This window comes from Rattus norvegicus, chromosome 20, assembly GCF_036323735.1.
Source record: "Rattus norvegicus strain BN/NHsdMcwi chromosome 20, GRCr8, whole genome shotgun sequence".
Lineage (NCBI taxonomy): Eukaryota > Metazoa > Chordata > Mammalia > Rodentia > Muridae > Rattus > Rattus norvegicus.
In genome coordinates this window covers 50,350,646-50,375,491 of record NC_086038.1, presented here as the reverse complement: position 1 = coordinate 50,375,491, position 24,846 = coordinate 50,350,646, and the positions used below count along the sequence as shown (strand labels likewise).

The following is a 24,846-nucleotide window of genomic DNA, read 5'->3' as shown; positions in this document are numbered from 1 at the left end:
CTCAGATATCCCTAACGTGGGATGTGAAACACCTTCCTGGTGCCCTAAGCCTACAAAGGAAGAGCCCAAGCTCTGAGATACGTCAGCACAAATACAATGGGGAGAAGGGGAATCTTTTCCCCCAAAAAACATCTGAACCAACTCCAAATTCAAGGTGAATCCTTTTCCCACAACCCTTGAGCTTCTTAAGAACATTTAATTACTGCTCTGATGAAAGACAACTAGTATGGTGGCAGGCGCTATTGAGTTAGTGTGGGTTGCTAAGCAACCCGCACGCTCAGAATACCAATATCCTACTCATTAATTGGAATCAGACCCCAAGTTCAGTATGTGCTCCATATGCTGCGTTCTCTTTTTTCCCTGCTTTTCCATGAGACGGTCCTTTTATTCAACACTTCTGTGCTAGGCGGATTTTAAAAACTATCTCGCCGAACAGGCCCGCGAGGCAGGCAATCTTACTACGGAGAATTCTGAAACTCAGAGAGGGTAAAAAAACGTTGTCCAGGGACAAACCGTTTAGGTGTGACGCAAATTCTCTACTGCACTAATCTGCTTCCATTACAGTCACCGGGACTTTGATACCACAGCTCTCACTCTGCCTTCTGTTCTCTACGTGAGCCTAGAAAAGTCTACTCACCAACAAAGGCAAGGGAAACGCCACCTATTCTATCTACTTTACGTGATACCAGACCAGGTAAGGTGGCGACTCTGGAAATCCCAGGGGGCTGAAGTGGGATGATCTTGAAATTCGAGGCCAGTCTGGGCTGCATAGCGGGACCTTATCTAAAAAAAGCAATTAAACAAATAACCAGTAGTGGGTTCCCCACTCAGGGTCTCTTATGGCCCCCTCATCCATGGGCTTTTGACTAGGTTTGTAGCACTAGGTGTGAACTCTGTCCTGTTAAACAGATCTCAGACCTAATCAGGCCACTTTTTCGCCTGTGGGCATTCTGCTTGGCAGGTCAGTATAGGACCTTGAAGGGTCCACAACTAAGTAAGACAACTGATGACTGACTCCTCTACCCCAGCATCCTGCATAGTCCCTTCCAGCACCATAAAAGCCAGCCAGCAGGGAGGAAGTTGGTAGCTCAATTTCAACCTAATTTTTCTATGTCCTGAAGCCAGAGTAATGCACCTTCAGCAGTAGGGTCTTAGTATCTAGGTCTGGTGCATTGCCAAGAGCAATGGTAATAGCCCGAATTGTTTTGGGAGCTTCTAGGGTCTCCGTGGTCAACAATTTGAAAGGTTTGTCACACCTAGCTCTATGATATTCCTTTAAAAAAAAAAAACCTACAGTTTCGGGAACAGCATTATCTACCCATTCAGGATAGGTTGTTCAAACTGTGTGCGTGTGTGACTATGTGTGTCCACACATGTCCTCACCTCCCTCTCCCCTATGTCCACCATTGCCATGTGCTTTGCCATCCCCCAAGACGAGTTCCACCCTCTTCTAGCTTCGGCAAACACACCAAGAAGAGCGCCTACTTCTGCTGCTTTTCTAAACAGACCCATGATCAGGCTGCCTTCTAAACATTTATGTTTATATCCCTAGGTCGGTGCGGCTCTCAGCCCTGGTCAGAGAAGCCTGTGTCACAGTGGGCCCTGGTTAGTGTACGCTTAGAATTGGTCCGAGTGCTGAGAACCAGTGACTGTTAGGTCCTCCACCCTAAGTGGGACATCTACATCGTACCCTCCGAGGCTCGTGGAACATGTGAGAGAGGGCAGTTGAAAATGGAAGAGCTGGAGAACAGGACTTGGGGGCGAGGTGCGGAAAAAACGCCATCTCCTGGGCTTGGAATGATCTTTGTGCCGCATGTGTGGGCAGCTGCACAAGATTGGGCCCTTAACGTCCCATGATGGCTGTAGCGGAACTCCAGTCCTCACTCCTAGCCGAGAAGCTCCTGGCAGCTGATCATTTTTGTCAGTGACGTGGCTGCTAGTGTGTTACTTAGGCTCCCGTAAACAACCCTCCACCCATATACAACCAACCCTAAACAGACATATACATACGCAAACACACAGAGGCACGCACAGACACACATGCACTCAGAGAGATATACACATACACATACAGGAACATACAGACACACACTCACATACACATGCAGGCCTACACACACACACACACACACACACACACACAGAATCACACATACACACACAGAGAGAAACACACATAAACACACAAGCAAACACAGAGACATGTTAGGGGTTGGTCTTGTGCACTGTGTATTCAGTTGCTGATTTCTGAGCCCAGAGATCTGGTCCAGTCTGGACACTAGCACTGTCATGAGTACTGAACCATCTCCTGGATCAATGTTGTGTAAAGGATGCCCCCAGTTATCTCTGATTGGTTAATAAAGAGCTCACCAGCCTACGGCTGGGCAGAGGAGATAAGAAGGCTAGACGTCCGATCCTAGCCAGGGGTCCCAGGGACAGAGCTGGGAGAGAAGGACTGCAAGGAAGAAGTAGCCGTGAGGCAGGAGACCCTGTGGAGAGGCTTCAGGAGGAGTTACAATGAGCAGGTCACCAAGGGATTTGCCGTGAGGGCACAGGTGGAGCAGAACAAGCCAGGGTGAGGCTCAGACTGAGGGCAAAGGACTATGTGGGTGGGAAGAGATAGCTCAGAGGGTTAGAATAGATAAATGTGTGCCCAACCATAGTGCTTAAAGCTTGTTAGTAAACTTAAATAAGCTTGTCAATTATTTGGGGCTAGAACAGAAACGGTTAAGGATTCCACCCTTAAATTAATACCTACACACACACACACACACACACACACACACACACACCCCACATACATGCATACACACATACATAAACACACAGCAACATATACATGCACCCATACAGGCATATGCACACACACTGACAGATGCACAGAAGCACACACAGACAGATAGACAGAGACACACATATATATACACATAAACAGATACACATACAAACACATACACACAGAGGCACATGCACACATTCACACACATGCACATACACACAGACACATACAGACACGCACATGAAAACACATCTATAGAGACACAAGCACACACATGCACATACAGACACACAGACACACATGCATACGCACAGACACACACACATCCACAATGCGTGCACACATAAAGAAAGAGGGGAGCTTGTTGGGAAGAAGGGGGGATCACAATGGGAGCATAAGAATGGGTGGAGGGGACAAATATCATCAGAACCCATCACATACATGTCAATGCACTGTTTTAAATGGCAAATAAATAGCAGCACGTGTCTCAAGTGAAGGAATGTTTCCCCTCATGTTATAACTTAAAATGATATAGAAATAGCACCATTATACTTGTTGCTTGTATTTTACTACATAAGCCATGAGATTAGCAAAGTTTTAGACACCGCCTTTCCCTAGAGGATTACGACTGGAGACAGGGATGCACATGGTTACATTGGCTGCTCTCCATCTTTAATTATTAATGCTAAGCTGGTGCAGTCCTGCCAAGGTGATTCTTTGCTATTATTTTGCGTCCTGTGTTCTGACCTCCCATTCACCCGACAGGACCGTAACTAGCCACCCCTCTGCTTTCCCCTCTCTGGAAGCCAGCAACAGTTTCCTCCCTTAGTCCAGCGCTTCTTAAAAGTCCTCCCCAATCTTATCAGCATCACCTTGGCAGCCAAAAATGCCTGCCAAGTTAGAGTGCTTGTTACTCAATCATTAGGACTGTATACGTCACTTTTCTATTGCTATGATAACACATCACAGTCAAGGCAACTCATGAAAGAAAATGTTTAATTTGGGGGTCCAGAGGTTAGAGCCCATGCTCAATGTGGTGGAGAGCATGGCAGCAGGAAGCCAGGTATGGTGCTGGAGCAGTAGGTGAGAGCTTACATCAGGAGGCAGAGACTGCTAACTGGGGAAGCTTTGGAAACCTTAAAGCCTACCCTGGAATGATACATCTCCTTGAACAAAGTCGCACCTCCTAATCCTTCCCAAACAGTTCCACCAATTGAAGACATAGTTTCAAATGTAAAAGCCTAAGGCATCACTCATCCAAAACACCACAGGACTTAAGTTTGGATCCTGGACCCCTTACTGGGCTGCATGCAAATGTCTATATTTCCAGATCAATAGATCTTTTTGAAAACTTTTTCACCAGAACCCTTTTCAAATATGTATGTGTTTATTCATACACTCAGAAATACATACTCACAGACATGTGATCACAGACAAAAACAAGATGATATTTCTTTTCTTCCTTCTTTAAAAACAGGGTTTTATTTTGTAGTCCTGGCTGACCTAGACCTGACCTGACTATACAGTCACACTAGCCTCAAATTCACAGAGCTCGGCCTGCCTCTGCCTCTTGAGTGCCAGGTAAACTACAAATCCAAAAGCAAAAACAAAACAAAACAACCACAAACCAGCCTCAGAGGAAACTCTCCAACATTGTAACTAAACCTTCCCTCTTTATAAGATACATGCCACAGTATCACCATGCACAAGTAACAGTAACACAAGTGCCTCCATGTCTTTCCTTTGCTTAGGAAACAAGGTATTTTCTCCCACATCAGTCATTCTAAAAGGGCTGGAGACTTGTGCATCTGTGTGGTAAGTAAACTGAGGACACTTTCTAGGCTACTAGGTTTCTTTTTTTCTTATGGTCTTCGATTTTTTTCATCTTATCTGTGTGACTGAATGGCCTACATGTATATTTTTGCCCTGTGGACATGCGTAAAGTCCATGGAGGTCAGCAGAGGGCATCAGATCCCCTGGAACTGTGTGAGTCTCCATGTGGGTGCTGAGTACTGAACCTCGGTTCTCTGAAGAATGTTCTTGACCAGAATCGGGAGTTTAGGAGCTGTGCTGTGCAAAACAGCATCTGTGAGCCACACACAGTAGAGCCCCAAAGGGTGGCACATGTGGGGAGATGCATTGATCACAACGAGTTCTGAAGGCTTAGAGAACTGAACGCATGCTGCTCATGAGTCTTACTGGTTACATTTTGAAATGGTAGTGCTCTGGAGATAGTAGGTTAAACAAAAAAATGATAATTAAAGCTATTTTCATCTGCCCTTACTTTAAAACTATCACCACTGGGAATGTTAAAAATCTTGGGGGGTGTGTGTGTGTGTGTGTGTGTGTGTGTGTGTGTGTGTGTGAAGGGTTGGCTTAGCTGTTAAATGCACTGGGGCACTTCTGGAGAACCACATGGTGGCTCACAACCATCTATACCTGCAGTCCCTGGTGATCTGATGCCCTTGTCTGGCCCCTGTGGGCACTGCACACACACGGTGCACAGACATACATGCAGGCAAAAGCAAATGGTGCATATAATGCACTAACATACAATTATGCAAGAAGTATCCTAGATCATGAACAGAGAGTTAACACAAACGTAAATAACATTGGCTACAATATTCATGCACCACAGGCAGTCAATTGCTACCTAAGGCATTGATGTCACCTTCTGGTTTCTGCCTACAGGCATGGCCAACCCGGCATCCCTTTGTCTTACCAAGGGAAACGTATTTTTTTTCTTTTACACTGGGAGAGTTTTGCTTGCCCAAGTAATTATATTACTTGAATTAATCCTTCCATTCCATTTTCTGAGTTCCAGAGGGTTCACAGCAGCTATGGATCTCAGGGTGTAGGGGATTTCCCCCTATTTGATTGACTAATAAAGACAACAGGAAGCCAATCGCTGAGTGAAGATGAGGAGGCAGGCTTTCCGGGTCTGAGAGAGGAAGAGGGGACATGGGAGAAAATAACAGCCCTTTGTTGACTGCAAGGTGGAGAGGGTGAGAGGGGCAGGATGTAGGCCAGGAATTGTTAGGGCCAGTGGTGACCTCCACCACTGGAAGATTTCCAACAGAGAATAATTGATGAGTTTAAGATGATAGATTCTCTGCCCAGCAGTTATGTCATCTGTTGATTTTAAACTAAGATTGTCTGGTGTTTTCCATTTTTGGTGACTCAGACAGGCAGGAGGGAAAGAACATAGCTGGGACTTCAACCAGGCTTTGGAATGGGAAGACTGGGCAAAGGATTGGGCTCCAGGGGAGAGGTAACCAGAGTGGAGCACAGGCTAGCGGAAGAGCGATCTGAGAGCTCTGGAGAGGCAGAGCTGGCATTTGGGGAGAGGTGTTGGCTAGAAGAAACACGTGGTTATGGTCTCAGGCTGTTGCAATGGGCTAGGAACAGAGACTGCCAATGCCGGTGCCTAGCTGGATTTAGCATGGGTTTTTTTTTTTTAAATTACATGCTATATCAGGGCACAGAGGTGACTCTTTGTGTCTTGTCATTCTGCAGGCTGGTCTGTGGCTTTGATTGTCTTTACTTACTAAAGAGTGTGGAGAATCATGGAGACCTTTAGAAAATATTGCATTCCCCCCAATCCCTATGTCTTAATTGGCATCACCTCTGATTATCTGAACCATGAATTTGCTCACACTTTCACACACACTTCAAAGATGTTCCTCAGATTTCACTCTCTCCATCTCTGTGTGTATGTTCTATACAGCTGCCACTACACAAATCCCTCTCTCTAGTTCCCAGAAGAAGCTCCGAGTGGGTTGAGTAGATGTTCCCCTAATTAGACAACAGTCTATGGGAAATGATGGTGAAAAGGTGATTCCTGTGATTATGTTAGGTTATGTGGGGCTCAGAGGACTGGGCGGGAGGGTGAGTTAGAACTGTGCTCCTGTAGACCCTGAGGAAGGCAAGCATCCAGGTTGTGGTTTGCCTGTGGAGTCTCTAAGGGAAGGAACTACAAGTGATCTCTCTGAGATCAAAGAAGACCTGAACCAGAAAAACAGCTTGTAAGGTGATGAAGACCTTGGTCCTGTAGTCACCAAAATCCTCCAATTACTTGAGAGTTTGGAAGACTGCAAACTCCAAATGAGAAATGAAATGTGTTTGACTGCTTGACTGAAGATCTGTAAGGCCATGAGCTGAGCGTCCTGAACTCCTGACTCACAGAAACCGTGATGAGTGTGGGTTTAAGACTATGAGGTTCTGGTTTTGTACACACACACACACACCCCAACAGAAAGCTAGTCATGCAGACTTTAGAATTGTCACTCTACACGAGGCCTTCCACTAAAGTAGTACTATTATTTATGACATCTAAAATGCATGTTTATAAAGCACGGGGCACTCCTTTAAGTCAGGAAAATATGATCAATCATTTTGTTAAAGCATCTTGAAAGCAAGGCATATCACACAACTGGGTCAAGGAAGTCATTCTTGGTCTTGACCAAAACTGGACTCCTTCAGTACAGGAAACGCTTGGCACCCTTATTCAATGGCGGGACACTGCTTGTCTACTCTTAGCCATCAAGAGGCAATTCTGCTACAGCGCACATCATATGTGATCCTAAAACTACAACCTGACCCACAAGGAGGAAAGTGGATTAGAGATGTAACATCTCAAACCTTCACCTTTGTAAAGGGATAGGAATTAACAAAAATAATAGCACCATTTTATATATGTAAAGTGGTCAAAAATACACAATCTGTCTTTGACCTTTAAAATGGCCTGTGACCTGCCCAGCAGTAAGAACACCACACACACACACACACACACACACACACACACACACACACACACACACACACACAGAGCGTGCATGGGGAGGGCTGCAGCAGGTGGATAGGTGGGAGGAACATAAAACTTCCATCTCTCTCAAGTCCTGGGAACATCTTTTTTGGCTTTAAAATGTAGACCAAGGAAGCATGCATTTAGATTAAACACTTAGGCACCCATCTTATCAGAAACTCATTTTTGATCCAACATGCCGTTTCCCTCAACGGACTTCTACATCCTGGCCAGGAACGTTTTTTGGTTTAGCCCAACAGCATTTAGCAGCCCCTTAGAGGCGGCTAAGGATCTTTTAAAGAGCTCCCCCTACAGCAGGCAACAACCTCCTTTCAAGGTGTTTATAAATAGTTACATTGTCTCCTCACCCATAGGCCTCCACGGTCCTTTCAGTTGTGTTTAAGCCTCCGATCTGACCTGGATTTGTCACCACTTTCTTCTGTGATTCCAAACACAGCCTTTTCTCTCGACAGATCTGACGACTGGCAGAGTGCACTGCTCTCCCAATGTTGCACCTCTCAGGCAATGCCACATTCTCCTCCCATTCCCTGTACACACCCAGAGTCTTCCAAAAATCTCCCATTGTTTCTCTTCAATATGAAGACTCAGCAAACGGTAGTTGGCACTTTTGAACTGAACTGTTTGGACACGTTAAGAAACATGCTTTCTTATAGGAAAGGTCACGCATGTGAAAGGACAGCAGAACCTGAAGTCAGAGAGCAATGTGTGGTGCAGGCGGGGTAGCTGGTTCCTAATGAGAGGTGTGTGTGTGTGTGTGTTCGTGTGTTCCTCCATAGCTCAGGGTACCCGGTTACAGCCTAATGCGTTCATCACCACTTTCTTGTGTAATAAATCACACAGAAGGAAGAGGGAGGATTGCATATGCTCCAGTTCTTCCTTAATACATGTCAGTTGTGTTTCAACAAGGCTTGTGTTCAAAACACGCATCACGGCATTGACTCCCAAGCTAACATATGCAAATCTTTTCCCACGAGGAGCTGGCATTTTACTGATACTGAAATGTTGACACTATATAGAATTCCAACTTACAAGGAAATTAAATAATTAAAATAGGGTTTAGATGTAGGCTTAAGACTCATCCGGAGGAAATCGTGATTTCTAAGTAAATGCTATCTTTAGAAAGACAGCACTTGCCGTCGCAGGAGAGCAGCAGGTGAACGGACTAGGCAGGTAAACTTTGTAAGGCTCTACCATGCTGTGTGTGCTCTCTCCCCAACCCGCAGCAACCAAATGGATCATGCCTAAAAGAAACTGGAATTCTTATGCTTGCCATAAAGACTCCCCTTCCTCACAGACTCCTTTACAAACACCTTACACAAAACTGTTACTCAAAATCTCACGGTTTCTCACGTCCACTAAACGAATAGAGTGATTCTCCTTTTAATCAGCTGGTCTACAAAAGCATGTCAGAACCTGCCCACCTCCTTCCTTGCCGTGTTGATAACGTTACACCCACTAACGATGAGTATTTAATGTCTATTCAAAGTACTCACTATGACAAATCTGCAGTGTGAAGCAATGTTTTATTAGAGCCCTAGTTCCACAAGCAAACTTTTAAATTGTTTCTTCTGTGACAACTTCATTCATGAATATATAATACATTCTGACTACTTATCCCCAACCCACCCCCACGCCCTTAACTCCCTCTCATTCCTAGCAACCCCCTCCCAAGGTCCAACATTCATGACTTTGGGTTTGGTTTTGTGAACACCGAGTGTACCCAGGGTCATCTATTTGGGATGCTCATTGGAACCTGGTACGTTCTTGAGGAACAACTGAACTCAATGACTTCTCCCAGAATTCCTCAGTAGCCAACAGCTGAGCAGTGAGGGGTAGAGGAAATGCATGAACGTTTTCCCTGCACCTTTCCCCTACAGAACCACGGTATGTACATTTTCTGAGATCAGCCTTCAAATTAGAATCATCAAAGAGCTGGACTCTGCACCAAATAAACGTGACTATTGCTGAATCTTATCCAACTTGGGAAAGGTATTTTCCTTAGATAATTAAATATCAGTCAGAATAAATAAAATATAAATCTTCTATTAATTTAAATTGATGGATTGATCTAAAACGACTCAGCAAATTAATTGTTTTACATCTTTGTCTTTTGGGGTGTGTGTGTGTGTAATGTATGTTATGCTGGCACATGTGTGTTTGTATATGCATGTATGTGTATGTGGAGGCCAGAGGCCAACACTGGGAATCTTCTGTAATGGCTTTCCAACTTACTTTTGTTGGTTTATTTTCTGTGTATGAGTTTCCTGCTCACATGCTGTCTATGTACCCCACGTTTGCCTGGTGCCTGAGGAGATCAGAAGAGGGTGCTGGATCCCCTAGAACTGAAGCCACGGATGCCAGTGAGCTACATTGTGAGTCAGCGATCCAATGTGGGTCCTCTGCAAGAGCAAGGGTTCCTAATTGCAGAGCCGTCTCTCCAGCCCTTTTGTTTTGTTTTGTTTGGGATATGCAGCTCTGGCTGGCCTGGAACTCGCCTTATACATCAGGCTGACCTCAAACTCAGAGATCTTCCTCCCTCTGCCTCCAGAGTATTGGGATTTAAAGGCATGCACACCTCTACTGGGTCCGCCTTATTTTTTGAGATAGGGTTTCTCATTGAGCCTATAGTTCACTAATTCTGCTTGACTGACGGCCATCAGGCTTCAGAGATGCCCCCCCCCCTTCTCCACTTCCTCAGTGCCAGGATTACACAGACACGTCACTAGGCCCAGTTTTTCATATGAGTGTGGACATCTAAAATTGGTCTTCACATTGCGGCACAAACGTTCTACTGACTGAATCATCTCCACGTCTCCTCCACAAAGTTTCCGATGAGTATTAGTCCTTAAGAGTCAACTATTTCTTTTATTAGACTTCTTTGGTTACACAGAAATCAATCCCCGGGATTGGCAGCTGTATACACTGTATTAAAAATTACATCCTCTAAAAAAAAAAAAAAAGAATGAGTCTGAAGTTGAAATCAAATGAGGGTGGGGGGTAGGATAGGAGATTTAGACACAAAAGCACCTGTCTTGACTCTGTCCTGTCTCTTCTCTGGGACTTAGCTGGCCCCCTTGGATTGAGGATTGATTAGTGTTCTCTAATGGAGTCTCACAGGGTGCATAACCACACTGAAGGGCCGACCCCATGCCCAGCAGTAGACGGCCAACATGAATTCAATGGTCCTTTTGGAAGGTGGTTTTGTTTTGTTTTGTTTTGTTTTGTTTTGTTTTGTCTCATGATCCTTTGTTTGGGCTTCTACACTCCCGTTTTGCTTATATATCATGGCTTCCTATTTTAATTTTATGAGTATTCTTTGTGCAAATATGTGTGTCTCAGGGTCTTTATATGTTTCTTGTGCCTTTTCTTTGGCTTTCTTTCTGTTTGTCTGTTTTGTCCTTAATCTAATCTAGTTTGTCTTTATTTTATCTTAACCTTCTTCTTCTTCTTCTTCTTCTTCTTCTTCTTCTTCTTCTTCTTCTTCTTCTTCTTCTTCTTCTTCTTCCTTCTTCCTCCTCCTCCTCCTTCCTCCTCCTTCTCCTTCTTCCTTCTTCCTTCTCCTCCTTGTCCTCGTCGTCGTCGTCGTCGTCGTCGTCGTTGTTATAGATGGCTTTTGTATTCTAAAAAAGAAGGGCCTGGCTTTGGGTGGGTGGGAAAGTGGGGAGGAGCTAAGGGGGGGGGAAACAGTGGTCAGAGTATATTGGATGAAAAAAAATTATTTTCAGTAAAAAAATAATTTAAAAAAAGAAAGGAGGATGGATATGTCTACTCAACAGAGGATCTGAAAGTGGTTCCTTCAGCAACCGTACAGCCAGCGTATATGAGTGAATCTGCGTATGTAAAGAGAGTCTCTGACTGGCACCCAGCACACCCACAAGGGTGCCCCCCCACCCTCCTCAGCTCCAGCTGCCTTTGGTGAGGGAATCCAGTGCGGCTGGCAGATCATCTGGTTGATGAGAAGCAGCCAGGAATCCAATTTTATGAGAACTCCATGGACTTTAAAATGCAGTTAAGTGGTGATTCTACAATCTTGTCAAGAGACACTGCTGGAAAGACAGTGACACCAAAAGCCAGATCTGGCCAGTCTACAGCCTCACAGCTCAAAGCTGCACCTGGTCAGGTGAATCCAGACCGGAACAGCTACCTTTGCATCTTTTTATGGGCAGCTTTCTTACTTCCCAAGAAGAATTTCTTTGGCAGAAACGACTTTGACAGACAAATTAGAATTTTTGTGTTAACCTCCTCCCTTGCCTATCCGACCAAGAACTGGTCATAGACAAACCATTAGACTGGTCCTAGACTGTTACTCATGCACTGTGGTTTTCAGAACAGTTATAACCCACTATAAATACAGCACAGCACAGCAACATACAACACAGCGTGTATGGCCTTGATTTGTAATATCTTCCCTACATTAGCTAGGAGAAACTGTAGTAAGGAGTGGCAACTAGCGTCCCGCATGAAGAACTCTAGGCCAGAATCTTCATGGCTGTAAGAACACCGTGGAAAGGGGGGACGGGTAGGTATTTTCCCTTAGTTTCAAACAAGGAAATGACTTGGCCACATCAGAATCCCCACACCCTCATTCCCGGCCTATTGCTGCATCGTTTAAATTACACTCATTTATTTGGGGTTTGTGTGCACATGTGTGTAAGGTCAGACAGCTCTTTAGCTCCAACCTTGGCCTAATACCCGGCACTAAACTAAGATCACCGTGCTTCTCTCTCCTCCAGCCGAGCAGGATGCCCAAAGGAAAGAAGGCCAAGGAGAAGAAGGTGGCCACTGCTGTGGTCAAGAAACAAGAGGCCAAAACAGTGGTCAATCCTTTGAGAAAAGGTCTAAGAACTTCGGCATTGGGCAGGACAGCCAGCCCAAAAGAGATCTCACGTGCTTCGTGAAATGGCCCCGCTACATCAGGCTGCAGCAGCAAAGAGCCATCCTCTATGAGCGGCTCAAAGTACCTCCTGCCATCAACCAGTTCCCCCAGGCCCTGGACAGGCAAACAGCGACTCAGCTGCTTAAGCTTGCCCACAAGTACAGGCCAGAGACAAAGCAGGAGAAGAAGCAAAGGTTGCTGGCCCGGGCTGAGAAGAAAGCTGCTGGCAAAGGGGACGTCCCAACTGAGAGACCACCTGTCCTCTGAGCAGGGGTCAATACAGTCGCCACCTTGGTGGAGAACAAGAAGGCTCAGCTGGTGGTGACTGCCCATGATGTAGACCCCATTGAGCTGGTGGTTTTCCTGCCTGCCCTTTGTCGAAAGATGGGGGTGCCCTACTGCATCACCAAGGGAAAGGCCAGGCTGGGGCGTCTGGTCCACAGGAGGACGTGCACCACTGTTGCCTTCACACAGGTGAACTCGGAAGACAAGGGTGCTCTGGCTAAGCTGGTGGAAGCTATTAGGACCAATTATAATGACAGATATGAGGAGATCCGCTGCCACTGGGGAGGCAACGTCCTGGGTCCTGAGTCTGTGGCTCGCATTGCCAAGCTGGAAAAGGCAAAGGCTAAGGAACTCGCCACTAAACTGGGTTAAACGTACACTTTAAGTTTTCTGCACATAAATATAATTACAAAATTTTTTAAAAAATCACCGTGCTTAGCAGTAAGAGTCTTTACCCACTGAGTCATCTCTCCAGACCTCCTGAGCAGAGAACAAGACAAAAAGTAAAACGGCAAAACAGATGACCGAAGGCAAAATGAAGATACTGTGAGAGTGACGGATGTCCAAAGTAAAGGATTACAAAATAGAGGGAGCTATCTTAGAAGTGGAAGGACCGGGCTGGAGAGATGGCTCAGAGGTTAAGAGCACTGACCGCTCTTCCAGAGGTCCTGAGTTCAATTCCCAGCAACCACATGGTGGCTCACAACCATCTGTAATGGGATCTGATGCCTTCTTCTGGTGTATCTGAAGACAGCTACAGTGTACTCATATACATATAAATAAATAAATCTTAAAAAAAAAAAAAAAACAAGGAGCAAGGTTTGCACAATGAAAGCTGGCCCTGACCTTTAAAAAAAAAAGAAGTGGAAGGACCACCCCACGTTAAGAACAGTGAATTATCCCACTAGAGGGAACACAGCTAGTTCAGCGAGAAATTGATACAGAAATTAATCACAGACACGGCCCTCCTGAATTATTAAACCTCGAGGGAAACAAGGAAACATCAGGACTCTGGGCAGGAAAAGTAAGCCCACTGTATTGGAGGGAACTGTGGTTCTGATGTTGGATTTTGCAGTCACATAACAGACCAGATAGCTTGCTCTTTAGTGGCAGGGAACCACACACAATCAGCTGTTGGGACACGTCTCCTTCTTAACTGGGAAGGACATTAAAACATTACTATCTCTCCCTCTTTTCTGTTTTCTTCTCCCCTTCCTCCTTTCCTTCTCTTCTCTGTTCTCTCTCCACCTCACCCCCTTTGCATTGCTAAATAACTCAAGGTAGCCTCGAAGTCATGCTCTTCCTTCTCCGGCCTTTGGGTTCCGGGTGTACTCAACCATGCCCAGCTTAATACTGAGGCCAAGTTCACTACAACTTTTCTTATGTTAAAATATCATTTTTTTAATATAAGAAAGCACCTCTATTAGGATCTTATGGGAAGAAATAAAATGTAGACAGATTGACAGAGGCAGGGCAAAGGGGGCCTCCATCAGTCAGGCATCGAGGCAAGGGGCTCAGAGGAGCTACCCAGCAGAACCAGCCCCGTACAAACCCCTTAAAAGTGGGACAGGAAAACGAAGCCAAGAATCTCCTCCATATTGGCTACAACGAGGCATCTGCCGCATTTGCATGGAGTTACGAGTTGGCTGCCTATGGATGGCTGGATTTCAGCTGTCTGTGCCTGGTTGGAGCCTGTCCATTTGTTACAGAAAGCAAACTTACAAATTAGGTTTCCATTTGACTGAGTATAGAGTTAGCTTGTTATAAAGGAATGAAAGTACAGTGGTGAGACTTAGACCAGCGGCTTCAGGCTTGCTTAGCCCTGGGTCTGGTTCCTGCTCTCACAGCCAGCGCTGGGGTGAGAGCCACACGGGCACTGGGCAATTCTGTGCCCCAAAGAGGAAAATCATCTAAACATGAGCAAAGGAGAGCGGAAGAGGCAAACGTCTTCATGTGCACATGTGCACTGTGCACAGGAGGAGTACAAGGAGGAGCATGGACGCTTCTGTCAGGTCCTCCAAGTTCTGTAAGAAGTCGTCAGAGAGGTGGGGACTGTGTCTGCTAAGGAAGTGGGGAGCTTTGAAGACAGGATCGAGGCTGACGTGACAACCTACACCCCCGAATGGGGGACTGAGAGGAAGTTCTAGAACCCCAGTGCACCCAGGTGGCCTCCTTCGGCCTCCTTGTTCTGTCCTACGTCATTGCCCCCAAATCGAAGGAGAACATCCCGGCTGGTCCACGGGGGATGCTGCAGAGAAACTTGGGGAGATGTGGAACAGCGTGGCAACAAGCAGCCCTGTGACAAGAAGGCTGCCAAGCTGAAGGAAAAATATGAAAAGGACAGTGCTGTCCTCAAAGTTAAAGGAAAACCAGCTGCAGCAGGAAACGGTCAAGGCTGAAAAGAAAGAGGTAGAGGAGGAGGAGGAGGAAGATGAGGAGGAGGAAGAGGAAGAGGAGGAGGAAGAGGAGGATAAGTTGGGTCTAGGTCAGTTTTTTTCCTTGTCTATAAAGCCTTTACCACCCCCACCCCCATACACACCTCATTTTGAAGAAAAAAAAATTGAAATGTAAGGCTTTGAAAGATTTGTTTTAAAAACTATACAGTGTCTTTTCTTGAATGGTTAACACACCAATGAGTGTGTCTTTAACTAGCCCTGTCCTGGTGGTATTTGCAGTACCCACTAACTGCGCCTGGTACAGCCTGGGGGTTGTAAATTGGTATGAAAATTTCAATCATGTTCTTGTTAGAGCACAATACAGTTGAGTTATGTATGTGGATGGTAGTTCTGTGTTTGATTAATTGTCTCTGTTAACGGAATGCCACTCTATATTGACATTGTGAGTGCTTCTAAGGAAATACAACTTTTTTTATTAGAAAAAAGTTTCTGCCTTCTTTTTTTTTTTTTTTTTTTTTTTTGGTTCTTTTTTCTTCGGAGCTGGGGACCGAACCCAGGGCCTTGCGCTTCCTAGGCAAGCGCCCTACCACTGAGCTAAATCCCCAACCCCAAGTTTCTGCCTTCTATACACGCAATTTGTATAAATATGCAAAGATCGCCAGATAACTTTTGCTTCGTGGTAAAGACGCAGACACCTGTATGATGGGACACCTTTGCTTTTCCTTTCTACGACACGGGGGCTTCACTTTGCGTTCTTTTTCTCCTTTCTTTTATAAAGGAAAACATTTAATCAGGACTGGCTTACACTTTCAGAGGTCCAGACCATTATCATCACGGTACTATGGCATCCTGCAGGCAGACTCTATTTTGGGGGAGCCAATATCTTCATCCAAAGGCATCCGGGAGACTGAAATGCCACACCCGATGGAGCTTGAGCATAAAGTCCGAGAGACCTACCCCCACAGTGACACACCTCCTCCCACAAGGCCACACCTCCTAATAGTGTCACTCCCCGTGGAGCAAGCAGCCAAACATATGAATCTATGGAGGACAAGCCTATTCATACCACCACTTTCCAATAGGCTTTTAGCCATAACGTAATGCAAAATGCACTTAGTCCAACTTCAACAGTCCCCATAGTCCATCCCGGCCTCAACAATGTTTAAAAGTCTGAAGTTCAAAGTTTCTCCTGGCCACGTGCTCATGGTCCATCTCCCCTTATGGAGGCCTCCTCCTCTCTCTCCTCCTTCCTCTTCCTTATCTCCTCTCTTTCCTCCAACCAGGTCACTCCAAAGCCACCTACCTCTAATCCCTCCGGTAACTGGCTGTACCTAATTGTATTTAACCAATAGCTTTAAATCAAGGAACAAGGTTTGCACAACAAAAGCTTGTAAACAGGAGAAGTCACTCATAGGTCTAGACCTTCGGGTATAAAATTTAGCTTTACAGTACACGGCAACAGATCAAACCTCAACACATCCATACACAGGTAAAATATAAATATGAAATATTTTAGTCGCAAAGACAGTAATGCATTTACACAACAATCAGAACTTAAAGAGTCAACACTATTGTGTTTTTGTTGGATCTTTCCAGCATTAAGTCCACACAGGCTTTTATTCTGACGTCTTCCCGGCTTCTAGATTCCCCATATATAAGGAATGTTAACCTATGTGCAAATGCTCGAAATGGCTTTTAAATCCCTGTAAATTTGAAATGAAATGCCGCATTAGCAAGTGCCTCATTTTTCCAAATTCACTTTTTTTTTCTGGTGAATAATTTTTAAATTTTGTGTGTGTGTGGTTAAAGTATGTATGTCTATGTTTGTACACACACACAGACACACGTGTGTGCGTGTAGAGATTAGAGTCCTGTGTCAGTTGCCTTGCTCCATTGTTCTCTTGTAGTTTTTAAAACATGACCAGACGCTGAATCTGGAGCTCACTAATGGCCACAGTGGTTGGCCGGCAAGCTCGGGGACCTGCCTGTCCCCACTAGTGCCCAGCATTGGGGTTACATATGTGCCCGTCACAGGCTGGGGACCTGACCTAAGGTCTTCATACTCACATGTCAGGACCTTAACTGACTGAGCCAGTTAACTCTCCAGCACCTGGCAAACAGACAAAATAGGAGCTGAGGTGGCAGAGTGCTGGCCTAAGATGTGGAAGACCCTGGGTTTGGTTCCCAGCACTGGCAGGGGGAGAGAAAAGAAAACAAAAGAGGATATAACAAACCCAGTACCCCACATAGCCATTATCCAGATTCAATCAATATCAAGGTTTTTCACAGCGAAGTTTTGAAGTTAAAAGCAAAACTGTCTTAGGTTTTACTGCTGTGAACAGACACCATGACCAAGGCAAGTCTTATAAAGGACAACATTTAATTGGGGCTGGCTTACAGGTTCAGAGGTTCAGTCCATTATCATCAAGGCAGGAGCATGGCAGCATCCAGGCAGGTATGGTGCAGGAGGGTGAGATCTACATCTTCATCTGAAGGCTGCTAGTGGAAGACTGGCTTCCAGACAGCTAGGGTGAGGGTCTTAAAGCCCACACCCACAGTGACACACCCACTCCAACAGGGCCACACCTCCAAATAGTGCCACTCCCTGGGCCAAGCACACACAAACCATCACAAAAACCAAACTTACTATTTTGTCCACATTCATCTGCAGACAAACACCTGAGGCAGACAGCCCTCCAGAGGAGCCATGCCCCTGCTCTGAGTGTATCAGACTTCACAAACACCAACCTCCTCAAAGAGCAACAGTCCCTCCACCTAAGATTCTTACAGATCTGGCTCCCTTGTCTAGAATGCTCAAGACTACAAGTATTTCAACTTTCAGGACTATCTGAGTCCCTTCTATGTCTCTGTGACCACAAAATTAGCTAAGAGAACAGCTGGAAAGAGTTCTCAGGGGTGCTGGACCGTTACAATGGGCGTGGTATGACAAATTGTGTCCTGGAGTCAAGGATACAGGGGGAATTCAAGAAGAGACCAACAAGATGCAGCCACAATGACACACCACAGGCGAGGTGACATAATCCCGGTAGGCCAATTTCCTTCCATTTACCACCGCCCAATAACGGCACCAGTAAACCCATCCAGGAATGAACGCATCTATTCCTTCAGTCAGAGCTCTCAGACCCAGCTGTCTTGGGAGAGTGACGTCACAGGCACATTCAGAGGTTGGCTTTTTCCTGCACTTTCTTATTCAGCCAACCTGAAAAAATTAACCCTTCTAAGAACTGCTTGTATTGTGGAGTGTCTGCTCTCAGATCCCAGAGACTCCCCCTTGCACCCCCCCCCCCCCATAAGTTCAGGAAGGCACTCATTCTCCTGACAGTATTCCACACCCCTTCCTTTATAGTCCTATCCTGGCCAGTCTCAGTGTGACAGCCCCTGGGGGTATTTCTGTTAAAGAACACAAAGTATCAAGTCACTGTAGACCACTGTGAATTCACCCTGGATTCTCTGGGCTGGCCGACTCCCCATGGTAATACTGTAGGCGATTTAACCCATCAACTTCTAGCTATTTATTTTAGTTAACACCAATAATAACTTTTACATTAACACATTTAACACAATTTCTATACTTAGAGAAAGGGAGTATCCCCCCTTCCCTTTAAAAAATGTTATTAGTAATTCAATATGTTCCTACATTCCACAGCTAAATTAAAAAAAAAAAAAAAACTCTATCACTCATAACCCTAGCTGAATGGTATAATTACAAAAAAAAAAAATCTCAATTTGCAGTTTGCAGGCTTGCATATCCATCATAGATATTTCCCAAAACAGTTTTGAAGTCTCCTGCTTTGGTGTGCACCGTAGCTAATGCTTCCGGATTCTCCGGGTCAGAAGGAGCAGGCAGAGGTGCTGAGGTGCCCACGTGTGAGCCTTGAAGATTGTACTCTAGGATCCTGGCTTTCCTGTGACGTCTTTGTATTCAACAGCACAGAGTGAAACAATTCTCAAGCACAGGCTACACAATGATTCAGCTACTATGAAAGACTAATTGGATTAATAAGTTTAACTATCGAATGCTTCCCATTTAGCTATAAAGTTTTGACAAGAGAAAATACTTTAATGTAGATTTCAGTTTGGCTTAGTACCCCAAACTCTTGAAGATCACACAGATTTTTCAGGACAGAAGAACCTCAGGTTATTTGGGAACTGGAACCAACTAATCCCATTTTGCAAACGGGGAAACTGAGATACGTTTTTTGTTTGTTGTTTGTGTAGCTCTGTTTAATGTTGTTTTCTTCCATGAAGGACAACACCTAGTTACTGTACTAGCACGAAATAAATAAATAAATTAAATCTAGATTTTAGAATGAAAACATGAACAGGGTAACAAAATAATCACCAAACGCAACAGCAACAGGCACCAATAATACCTTTCCAAGGCTGTCACTAAGTTTAATTGCACTTTGCAAGCGTGCAAATTCAAAGTAACTCAGTACACAGAGTAAACATTAGTAAGGTGGGTAATTTTGTATTTCTTGATTCAATTTTCTTTTAAATGTGGGCTTCTAGATCTACTTTCCATTAATTTATTAAATCTTATCCTTTTAGTACTTACTAACTTTTTTTTTTAACTTTTTCCAGATGTTACCTGGCTAACTACCCCCCTCCCCCGCCATTCTTGTACTGCATTTTGATACAGTGTCTTTGATTTTTTTCCTACAATACAGACTCTCAAAACTAAGCTGCTGGGGTTGGGGATTTAGCTCAGTGGTAGAGCGCTTGCCTAGGAAGCGCAAGGCCCTGGGTTAGGTCCCCAGCTCCGAAAAAAAGAACCAAAAAAAAAAAAAAAAAAAAAGCTAAGCTGCTGTAACCGACCTTGATGATGACAGTTGGGGTTTATAAATTTTGTTCTTTCTCTGGCAAGGGACTCCCCAAGTATAGAGAGCAGGTCAGAGCCAAGCTGCCCTCTGACCCCAGCAGCTACCCCACGCCCTGACTGCACGGACCCTACTCGGGGTCCTTTCTTAGTCCCAGGAAAGGAAAGTGCTGTGGGGCACGAATCGCCCGAGGTGAGACCCACACCCGCCAGGGCCCCAGCATCGGCTTTTCCTCTCGAAATATTTTCCTTGGGTCACCAGGTATCTAGGGCGCCGCGAAGGTTCTGGAGCACTGGTCTGGCAGCTTCGTAAGGAAGGGGGAGGATCGCTCGCACTCCGGGGATCCCAAGCGGGAGCTGCGAGCCACGCGGCGCGCACGGGTTTCAGGGTGCGCGCAGAGGGGACGCGCACAGGGGGTCTGATTCTCTCCCGGGTCTCCGGTGCCCGCAGCCCCGCGAAGTTGCAGGGCTGCCACTCCCGCGCGCAGGTCTCCGCTTACCTTCCCGGCCCTCACGCCTATCCCGATGGAGCACAAAGAACTTTCCGGCCGAGTGCGCGGGGGGCGGGCGGCTCTAGTAGCCCGAAACCCACGGACCGAAACACGCTCGCCCCGCTACCCGCCTGCACGCGCGGGGATTCGGGATGCGTCCTCTCGCGCCCGCCCGAGACGGGCACAGCGGATCGGAGCCGCTCCCTGCGGCGGGGACGGGCTCGGGCGCGCGCTGCGAGGCAGGCGGGCAGCCAGCGGGCGCCAGCAGGGTGCGGAGCTCGCGAGGCTCTAAGTTGGTAAAGGTTCCCAGTAACCAGCCTTCGTCCCAGACCTTGGGTGGTGCCCTTGGTGGAAAGTGATGGAGCTGAGCACCAGCAAGGGAAGCAACTGTCTGCCTTCTCACCGGGCCACAGATCAGATAAATCCCCAGAAGAGTGTGGGATATACCGGTGTACTGGACAGAAAGGGGGGCAATGTTTATTCGTGGGTAAATAGGTTAAAGGGGAAAAAAGGATAGAGGACGTAGAGAGATGGCTCAGTGGTTAAGAGCACCGACTGCTCTTCCAGAGGTCCTGAGTTCAAATCCCAGCAACCACATGGTGGTTCACAACCATTTGTAATGAGGTCTGATGCCCTCCTCTGGTGTGTCTGAAGACAGCTACAGTGTACTTATACATAATAATAAATAAAATCTTTAAAAAAAAAAAAAGACAAATCACAAATACCGCATAAGCTCAAACAACAGGCAGAAACAGGAATTTAAAGCAAGTGTCACATGCACTAAAAGCCTCTATGAAGTTTTCATTTTGTTCAGGAGACCAAACTACGTGGTGACTGTGAATAAATAAGGACGTGACATTTCCAAGGCATGTTTGAGGAGGTTTTTTACTGTAGGTACTAAAGGGAGTACAGCCAGAGGCATCTGGAAGAGTCTAGAGCAGGGAGAGAAAGCAGTACACGGGATATGAGCAGCAGACTGATCGAGGCCACGAGAAGGTGGCGCATGGGGTGGGGGTGAGGAAAAGAAGAGGAGAAGACAGAGAGGACCAAGAGAGAAAAGACCAAGAGCAAAACGCCAAGAGAACGAATGGCCAAGATGTCAGGGTTCTATAAGAAGAAGCAGCTGGGAGAAGGAACGCGTGATTGCCCCTTTCATGATGAGCTGCCCCCTTGAGTTGTGGGCAACGCCCCCTTTTGCTTTCGTCGCCATATTTTATCACAGTAAGGAAAAGCCAGTAAGGCACCATAGCATTACCTCTTCTTCACTCATTTCTCCCCATCCTTTTAGCGTAACAGCCCAGAGCTGTATGCACGACTCAGTGGGCACATACATGGTGATCCCAGTGACATACATCCAGACTGCAGCTTTGAGTGATGTCTACGTGATTTTTTTTTTCAGTTGTTGACAGACTGTCCTCCAAAGTAGCTTATCCTGGGGCCGGCTGCACGGGACAGCACAGCTTTCATACCCTTTCTTCATAAAGCCCACTAACACTTGATATTCCCAATTAAAGTCCTGTGCTGCAGCTCTGTGCTCCTTTTAGCATTTTCTTCCTCTTCCTCTCCCTCCACTTTTTCTCCTGCTTCCTTTGCCTTTTCACCCTCTCCTGTTTATAATTCTCACTTTTTAACTTAAGATGAATACATATAATTGAGGCAAGTGCTCATAACAAAATAGCCACCATATAGTGTACAACTGACTGATACTTAGTACAATCACCAGTGCAAGCAATATCACTGTGTAGTCCTAAGACTTTCAGTCTCCACAGAAGGAAATTTGTACCCTAAAGCTTACTTCATTCCCCTGTTTCTCTATCTCTCAGATCCTGGCAACCACTAATCTTTTTATGTCTATAATTTCCCACTCTGAGCATCTCCTATAAGTGGCTCATACTGTGTGTGACGCTGTGGATCTGGTTTCTTACACTGAGCATAATGTTCCCCTAGAACGTCACTCATTCATGATAGCTGAGTAACATTCTAATTTATTGATGGCTCAAAATCTGTTAATCCGCTTACTTAGAGAACATTTGAACACACCAACTTCTGTTTGAATTCCAGCCTTCGATTCTACTGGGCCGATACTTAGGGAAGGGATTACTGCTTCCAGTGGAGATCTACGTCTGACTGTTTTGGACACACAGCCTCTTTTCTATGCGGCTACTATCCCTCACTCGGCTAGCAGGACCTCAGGGTTTTGTCTACATCCCTGACTGTTTATTTAGCCTGTTATTATTATAGTCTGTTTTAAAAGCATGAAAGCCATTCTAGGGGATATGAACAGGTGATAGTATGATTTGCATCTTTGTAATTAATCATTCTGTTGTATCTTTTCATATGCTAATTGGACTTTTTATATATTTCTTCTGCAGAAATGTCCAAATTGTTTGCCGGATTTTTTAGTTGGGTCGCTTGTCATTGTTGGTTTGTGAAATACCTTCCCACAGTTTGCACACCAGACTACCTTTATCTTTAGACATTTTCTTCATTCTGTGTCGTGTTTTGTTTTCTCGATAGGGACGTTAGATACATAAAAGTTTTAAACTTTACTGAAATCTAATTTATCTCATTTTTCTTGACTTGCTTTTTTCTTTTGTTCCTTTGAGTTGTGTCTAAGAATTTGTTGTCAAGTCTAATGTAATAATGATTTTATCCATATGTTTTCTTTTAAGAATTTTATGAGTTGGTGGTTTCAACACTTATGTTTAGGTTTTGATCTATATTTTTTATTGTTGTTTTGAGGGGTTTTGGGTTTTTTGTTTTTTGTTTTTGGTTGTTGTTGTTTTGATCTATAATAATTTAGTTCGCAGGGGGTGGCAGGGGTGCTAAGGACTGAACTCAGAGCCACGCACATACCAGGAAGTGCCTCACCGGTGAGCAACACCTTCCTTCTTCCCTTAGATTTTGTGAGGAACTGTTGTGGATAGCCCTGGTGCTGTTTGTATTTTGAAGCTAATTCAGCTTCCCCAAGAGGGGCTGCCTGGGACAAGGATTGAATCACACACTCAAGTGACTTCATGTGAACCTTCCCCTAGTGAATAAAGATATTTAGGAATCAATCACTGGGCAAGGAGAAGGCGGGACTTCCTGGTTGGAGAGAGGAAGAGGGGAGGCAGGAGAAAGAAACTTGCTTTTGGACTGAAAAGAGGATGAGTCAAAATGGAGGTAGGTTAGGCCCCCAGTTCAGGCGGCAGATCCACTGGGATCCGCTACCAGAGGATTTATATTTTAGAATGCTTACAAATGAGGATGCCAGTTGCTGTGCCTAGCGATTGTGTTACCTGTTGATTCTAAAGATTCTAAACTAAGTTTGTGTGGTGTTTTCCTTCACCGGCGACTCAACTGGGTTTGAGAGAAAGGTATGGCAGTAGCATGGGATTCTTTTATTATTTCACGCAACAGATGACGTCCAACATGGCAGGCAAGAATCCACTAGAAATTTGAGATTCTGAGCCCCAGAGTGAGAGGTTTACTTCTTAGCAAGGGGAGGGGAGAGGTGGTTTCTCAGGAAGAGGAATCACGTGGTGGTTCAAGAGTGGGAACCTTAAACAAAGGAACAACGGGGAGGGGGGGGGGCAAACTCAGCTCACAGGCTCTGAGGTCCCCTGCTGTGAGAAGAGACAAGATGGCTGCTCTGAGGCAGAGAGCCAGCGATTAAAAGCTGTTTGTTTCCTACAAGCAGGTAATCATAGGACAGAATTTAAAAGTTTGGATTATTTGCTTTAAAGATTGTATAAAGACATAAGTCTTACAGGAAGCTCATAGTCTTTCTAACATGGGCTCCGCGAGAATTTTGGGTTAAAATCCTGGTTTGACAATCTGCCTGCTTCTTATTAGCAGGTATTAATAGAAGTGTGATTAAATTGTTTTATAGTTAGAAGAAGGGAATACAGATTTTGCCCCAGTCACCAAGTCCACCAGCAGTTCAGAACTAGTATAGGGAAAAATGCAATGGCCCCAAGCAGAGAGCATCATAGATAAAAGCTGCCTACTTCCTATAGGCAGGTATTAGTGGACGTTTACTTTAAAGATGGCATGTTAAAGTCTGCAGGATAACTCCTACTCCTTGAACGTGGGCTCCACAGGAATTTTGGATTAATTATCCTGACATGACAAATGAGGGAAAAGGCCTGAGAATAGGTTTATACAATAAGCAAGTGGTTTTTTAGGATGGAAGGGAAATTGTATGGAAACAATTGTTTTAGGGAAGCTTTGAAGTCCTGTAGGATAACTCATATTCTATGAACGTGGGCTGCACGGGGATTTTGGGTTAATATCCCGGCATGACAAATTAGAAGAGGCCTAAAAATAGGTGCATACAGTATTGTTTCATTTACTTCATTTGTTTTGAATT

General features: G+C 45.3%; 1 protein-coding gene and 1 pseudogene across 2 annotated transcripts in view; one reads left to right on the top strand and one right to left on the bottom strand.

The window, feature by feature from the left end:
* Positions 1 to 20,717, bottom strand: part of Popdc3 (popeye domain containing 3) — a 28,276-nt gene extending 7,559 nt beyond the window's left edge. For both annotated transcript variants that reach the window (NM_001415671.1, NM_001037369.2), the window contains exon 1: positions 20,502 to 20,717. The gene's annotated coding sequence lies outside the window, so the exon portion shown is untranslated. The remainder of the gene's footprint in view (positions 1 to 20,501) is intronic.
* Positions 12,166 to 13,137, top strand: LOC134483834 (large ribosomal subunit protein eL8-like; annotated as a pseudogene).
* Positions 20,718 to 24,846: the final 4,129 nt, after the last annotated feature.